Raw genomic sequence first — 6,135 nt, forward strand, 5'->3', positions numbered from 1 at the left:
CCGCGACCCCTGCTGCTGGGGAGCGGAGACCCGGCAGCCGCTCGGGACTCCGGCGAGAGTGACGCAAGGTCAGCGGCGGCAACGCGCCCAGGGCGCCCGAGTGCCGGAGGTCCGGCGCCGACGCCCGCCGGCCACCTGAAGGTGAGGCTTGGCGCTCCCTGGCCAGGAACGGGCTGGGGTGTGCGGACCCGGGAGGGCGGTTGGCCGGGCGGAGGGGACCTGCTCCCCACGACCGGGACTGCGATTCCGGAGCAGGTGCCTCCCCACCTGGAAGCGAACTCCCAGCGGCGGGCTGCGCTGGGAGCCGCGGGTCAGGTTTGGAGAGCCAGGAGCCCCTGGAGAGCCGCGCCGCAAGGCCAGAGCTAGCCCTCCTTGGAGGACCTGTAGTTTGGGACCGGCTCGATCCAGTTGCTCCTGGGAAGGGCCCTCCGGACGTACGTGCAGGCATCAATCTACCTTGTCGGTTGGTGCTCAGCGCGCTTTCGCCTCCCTCCCTACCCCCGGATCCCCTCCCCTCCCCACCTCTTTTTAGGCTATTTCTAATGTGATTCTGGATGTTCTCTTGGGGGTCAGGTTCAACTCCTGGGGGCAGGTCAGCCAAGCAGAAAAGAAAACAGGCTGGGCGCCCAGTTACATCAAGGGCTTTGTATCCTAGGCGTCTTTGTAATCAGTCCCCAGGGATCAGGGGGCCTTTGGGGTGACAGGCAGTTGAAGATCTTCAACTGGAAGTAGAATCCTCTCGCTGTTGTATTGCTCCCCACCAGCTATCCCCTCCATAAGCTTTCACCAGGAACTTTCCAACAATATTGGTTCCAGGAAGACACTTGAAAAATCATTGAAACAGTTCTCAGTGAGACAGTCGACAGGTCCATCATCAAATTTGTTGGATTCTTCTATGCCAGACATGTATGGCAGTGATACTTTATAGATCATTTATTGCAGTGTTGCTGCATATTATTATCCCCACTTCATAAAAGAGAAAACTAGGACTCAGAAGTAAATTATGACTTGCCCAAGGTCATACAACTAGAGTGGAAGAAGCAAGACTTAGACCTAAGCCTTCTAAATTCCAAATATGAGGATTGGTTAACTATCCATTGTCCTCCCTCTGGGCTACAGAGGGAACTGCCCAGAGCTGGGTTATGGTAGGGTGCATCCTGTTGTCCCAAGCACATTTAAACTAATATCTGAGCTGAAAAAAAAAATGTGCCCAAGTGTGCCCCTTCTGCCCTCTTCAGAAGTCACCTCTTCAGGAAAGAAGTGTGTCCCTCCAGTTAATGTTCCACTCCCCCAAGGTGCTTTCTTCTTTGCTATTCTCCTTATCTCTAGGCTATTTCTAATGTGATTGTGGATGTTCTCTTGGGAGTCAGGTTTGACTCCTGGGGGCAGGTCAGCCAAGCAGAAAAGAAAACCTCTGTGCTCCATAGAGGTTGGAGAATGCTTTATTGAGGTGAATGTTAAGGTGCTGGGATTCCCTCATGCTTGCTTTGGGTGACTTCACAGAAGGCTGTGCTGAACCACCATCCTGTGTTCTCTGGTAAGCCTAGCTGTGCCTTCTTGCCCTTTCAAAAGCTAGTTCAGGCTATATTAGGAGGCAGAGGCAGGATAGCAAGTTCAAGGCCAGCCTTAGCAGCTTAATTAGATCCTGTTTCAAAATTTTAAAGAAGGCCTCAGGTTTTTAGCTCAGTGGTTCAGGCCCCAGTACTGGGGGAAAAAGAAAGAAAGAAAAAAAGAGAGAAGAGAAGAGACACAGAGAAAGAAAACAAGCTAGTTCGAACTGCCCTCTTCTGTGGGGAAACAGGCACTTATTGCTGGCTGAGGTATGAATTAGGATAGCCTCAAGGGAGGGCACTTTGGACTATCTGGCAATTTAAAATGCACATCACTTAACCCTACAATTTCATTTCTGGGACTGCCCTTTAAGATATACCCTGATGTATATGAAATGATGCATATTCATTGAATATTCAATACAGCATTGTTTATTTTAGTAAAAGGTTGGAAACAACCCAAGTGACTATCAATAAAGGATCCTTAAAGAAGATCATGTAATAGCTATCCAGTAGAATACATTAAAGCTGTCGTGCAGTATGGAAGAAGAATGTGGCAGAGATGTATATTAATATATGAAGACTTCAGAGTTATATTGTTAAGTATGGTGTGTATAGTGTGGCACCATTTGTGTGTGCAGAATGTACATGAATGTTTGCATATGTCCTGGATCTCCCTGAAAGAACACAAAACACCCTAACAATAGTTGCCTCTGGGGAGAACTATGGCTGAAGTATAGGGGTGGGAAGGAGTCTTATTTTGAAGCTTATATCATTTTGTTCAATCTTCAAAAACAAATAGATAAGATAATTTTTAAAAGGAACATGACCTCCTCTCTGAGGTGGTGCTGGTAGGGAGCACATCTATGAGTCACATCTTGTACATTCAGGGCCCAGCTGGCTTGCCTTGTATTTGTTGATAGTAACAATAGCTGTCACTGAATGCTTACTAGAGATAGAGACCAGGCTTTTGTAGTGTCTTCTTTAATTCTTTTGTTGTTGTGCTGGGGATTGAACCCGTGGCTTTGTGCACGTAAGGCAAGTCCTCTACCAACTGTGCTGTATCCTCCGTCTCCTTTAATTCTTAAGGGAATCCTGCATGATGTAATCTTTGAGGTTGCCTTTTTTCCACCTGGTGCTAAAGATGGAACCCAGGGCCTCATGCATACTAGGCAAGTGCTGTCCCACTGACCTTCACCCCTGACCTCGAAATTGTGCCCCGCTATCATGGTGCTGGGGATTGAACCCAAAGCCTCTTGCATGCTAGGCAAGTACTCTATCACTGAGCTACTCCTGGCTCTTTTTATTTTGAGACACATTCTCCCTAGCTACCCAGACAGTCCTCAAACTTGAAATCCTCCTGTCTCAGCCTCCTGAGTAGCTGGGGTTACAGGTGTGTACTCCCATACCAGTTTTGAAATTGCCATTTTTAAAGATTAGGAAAGTGGTTAAATGTAGACAATTTTATATGATTCGACCTAATATTATTGCCTTCATTTAAAAAATTGCCCTCAATTTCAAAATGGAACTGAGGCTCACAGAAGGTGAGTAAATGATTTAGGGTGACAGAATTTAATGCCTAAGCCAACATTCAAACTCAGGCCTGTTTGGCGCCAGACAGGGATCTTAAGAACTATGCTCTGTTTCTGTACTGTTTTTTGTTATTGAGGACCTAGTTGTATTGTCCCTGTCTTATGTTATCAGATCCCCAGTTCCTGGGACATGCTCACCTTCTTCTGTCTCCATCAAGGTTGTGTGTGTGGAATGTGATGCTCACACCCAGTAGAGGCAGGATGCATGTTGTTGACTTGATCCGGTGACAGTGCTGAGATCAAAGGGGTCGTTATATGTCTGCTCACACCCTCCCCCAGCTTCATCCCAGAAGGAAGCACAAAGTTCTTCCTTTCCCATAGTTGGGCAGGTGGTTAGCCTAGTCTAGCACAGCAATTTTGAGAAGATAGTGATAGCTCATCCTAGCCAGTGGAAGTCACAAAAGGTCCTTGCACTGGGAGTAAACCATAGTGAGATGACATGAGGGAGCCCAATGGAAATTGTACAGAAGCCCATTATTATTTTTCTTTCTTTTTTTTTTTGATACTGGGGATTGAACTCAGGGGCACCTCACTGAGCCACATCCCTGCCCCATGTTGTATTTCATTTAGAGACAGGGTCTCACTGAGTTGCTTAGTGCCTCGCTTTTGCTGAGGCTGGCTTTAACGCATGGTCCTCCTGCCACAGCCTCCCGAGGGACTGGGATTTCAGTCATGTGCCATGGCACCCATTATCTTTTTTTGGTACCAGGGATTGAACCCAGGGGTACTTAACCACTGAGCCACATCCCCAGCCCATTTTTTATGCTTAGGGCCTTGCTGAGTTGCTGACTCTGGCCTCCAACTTGTGAACCTCCTATCCTAGCCTCTGAGCTGATGGGATGACAGTTGCATGCCACCATGCCTGGCTAGAAGCCCATTATCTTCTGATACTTCCTATACCTTCTAAGGAAGCAATTTGCTGTCCTGTGCCTGCAGTGACTTCTGACCTCTTTCTTTTAGGCTCCTGTGTTGATTGATTCCCTTTGTAGGGAGATACCATGGCAACAGACTTAAGGTTTCCAAGCCAGAGGATCTTTATTCTATGTCCTCAAGCTTGCACATGGTATTAACAAAAGTTGGTTGCATTACATTTAATCTCTTCGTTTTGTCAGTTTCCAGTCAAATCCCAAAACTTGCCAGAGAGATCCCAGGTCAAGTTTGTGTTTTCTCTGATATCGGCCCTGAGTATAAAGTCACTCTCTGTGACTTTTTCCCACTACTTGTCTTACCCAGAAGGCTTTGACCTCTGTGGCATTTTGAACCAGGACTGAAAGATTTGGGGGAGCTTCAAAACAGTTATCAAGACCATGACAATCATTTGACCCACCTGCCAAGCTTTTTAGCATTCTGGGCTAAAAAGCTAATGGAATCAAGGGAACTGGATTTCACAGGAGTGGCCATGAGCTTATGATAATTGTTGCTGGGTGGGGAGCACCCAGGGATTTATCTTACTACTACTTCTTATGTATGTTGCAAATTTCCAACATAACAAAAGGAAAACAACAACTGAGCTGGGTTTTGTATCCAGTTCACTTCTCCTTTTTATTTTCCCATCTGTTTTCCCCCTTAGTGCTGGAGATCAAACCTATGCTAGGCAAGCTTTCTCCCACTGGCTATCTAATTTTGCCATTAATGATGTATTTGTGTTAGGCAATCCTGGTAGCACGAGATGTCTATGAACATCCTGATGGAAAGAGAATTCTAGATATTGGGAGATCAGGATTCTTGACCCATCTCCACTACCCACCGTTTAGTTCTGGGTCTCTAAACCAGTCACACATGTGATGATTTATCTAATCTGTTCATTGTCAATGTATTTGCACTTGTTCTCTGTGTCAGAGATACAAGTGTATGCACTTGTTGCGATGCCTTGAAAAGTTAAGAATGATTTCTGCAGAATTTATTGCTACTGATTCTTGAATTTCTTTATGGGAAATACAGATGCAAGGTGACTTAGCAGACGAGGTCTAACTCACTGGTATCTTCCCTGAACATCCCTTGTTTTATAGCTGTTATTGACCACCTGCCTCTGCCGGAAGAGCCTCCAGGCCTTGGGCTTGGCAGCAGGCACCTTACTCCAGATCTGTTTCCAAACCTCTTGGCTCTCCTCACATGCCAAGGCAAGCCTAGCACGAGTCTCAGCCTTCTCGGGAACTTGCCAGCATCCCCAAAGCAGCGAGAAGATTAATCAGACCACTTGGTACTCCTAAACCATGTCATGGAGGTGTTTGCTTGATTAGAGAAAGCACTCCCTAAAGTCTGGATGTAATCTCAGACTTCAAGGGTATGTGGAGACCAGTGATATTTTATTTCCAGAGTCCCCAGAGACTTTGGTAATTTGGGTTTTCCCTCTCTCCTTAGAATCTAAGTAGTAGTTCTGAAAATCAACAAGAGGGATTTAAAATTAATCAGACTCCTTCAGCTACACAGAAGTTTAAGCTCCTCAACCCTTGGTTTTACTTGGGTGCTTTGATTGGTTGTTCTCAGCCCTGGGCTAGGTTGCAAGACTCCCAAATCCTAGTCTCACATCTGCCACTTTTTTGTTCATAGGAAGGAAAGCAAAATCCCCCTAAAGGACAAAGAAAATCAAACATGAAGTCTCCCAGCCTTCCCTGGAGGCCCTCCAAGATTCTGTTTTGTCTTCTCAGCTGTGATCTTAGCTCAGAGAAGGTCATGTTTTGTTTTTGTCTTTTGTCTTCCTGCCCGTTCCAGTTGGTCCCAGTCTTTTGAGGTGGGGATTGCTGGGAGGTCACAATGTGCCATTGTTTGGGATGACAGTTCTAGGAGAGCAGGGCTGAGGTCCTGTGTCCAGTATTCTGAGAAGCCGACAACCACAAGAATCAGACATTAGGCCCATCAGTGGTGTAATTGTTGAGTTCTTCTCTCCAGGTCTACTGACCCTATTTTTTCTTGAATTTTTTTTTTTTTTTTTTTTTTTCCAGTTATGATGGACACAATACCCTTTTAATAAATTAATTTATTTTTTTATGTGG

At 46.0% G+C, this 6,135-nt stretch overlaps 1 protein-coding gene across 2 annotated transcripts in view; it reads left to right on the forward strand.

Moving 5' to 3' along the window:
* The first annotated feature begins 6 nt into the window (after positions 1-6).
* Plekhh1 (pleckstrin homology, MyTH4 and FERM domain containing H1) overlaps positions 7-6,135 on the forward strand; it is a 49,712-nt gene continuing 43,583 nt past the window's right edge. The window contains exons 1-2 of one of the 2 annotated variants that reach the window (XM_048798562.1): positions 7-141; positions 5,693-5,812. The gene's annotated coding sequence lies outside the window, so the exon portion shown is untranslated. The remainder of the gene's footprint in view (positions 142-5,692; positions 5,813-6,135) is intronic. The other variant, XM_015490372.2, reaches the window with a different exon arrangement.

The sequence above is a fragment of the Marmota marmota genome, unplaced genomic scaffold (assembly GCF_001458135.2).
Source record: "Marmota marmota marmota unplaced genomic scaffold, marMar, whole genome shotgun sequence".
In the NCBI taxonomy this organism is placed as follows: domain Eukaryota; kingdom Metazoa; phylum Chordata; class Mammalia; order Rodentia; family Sciuridae; genus Marmota; species Marmota marmota.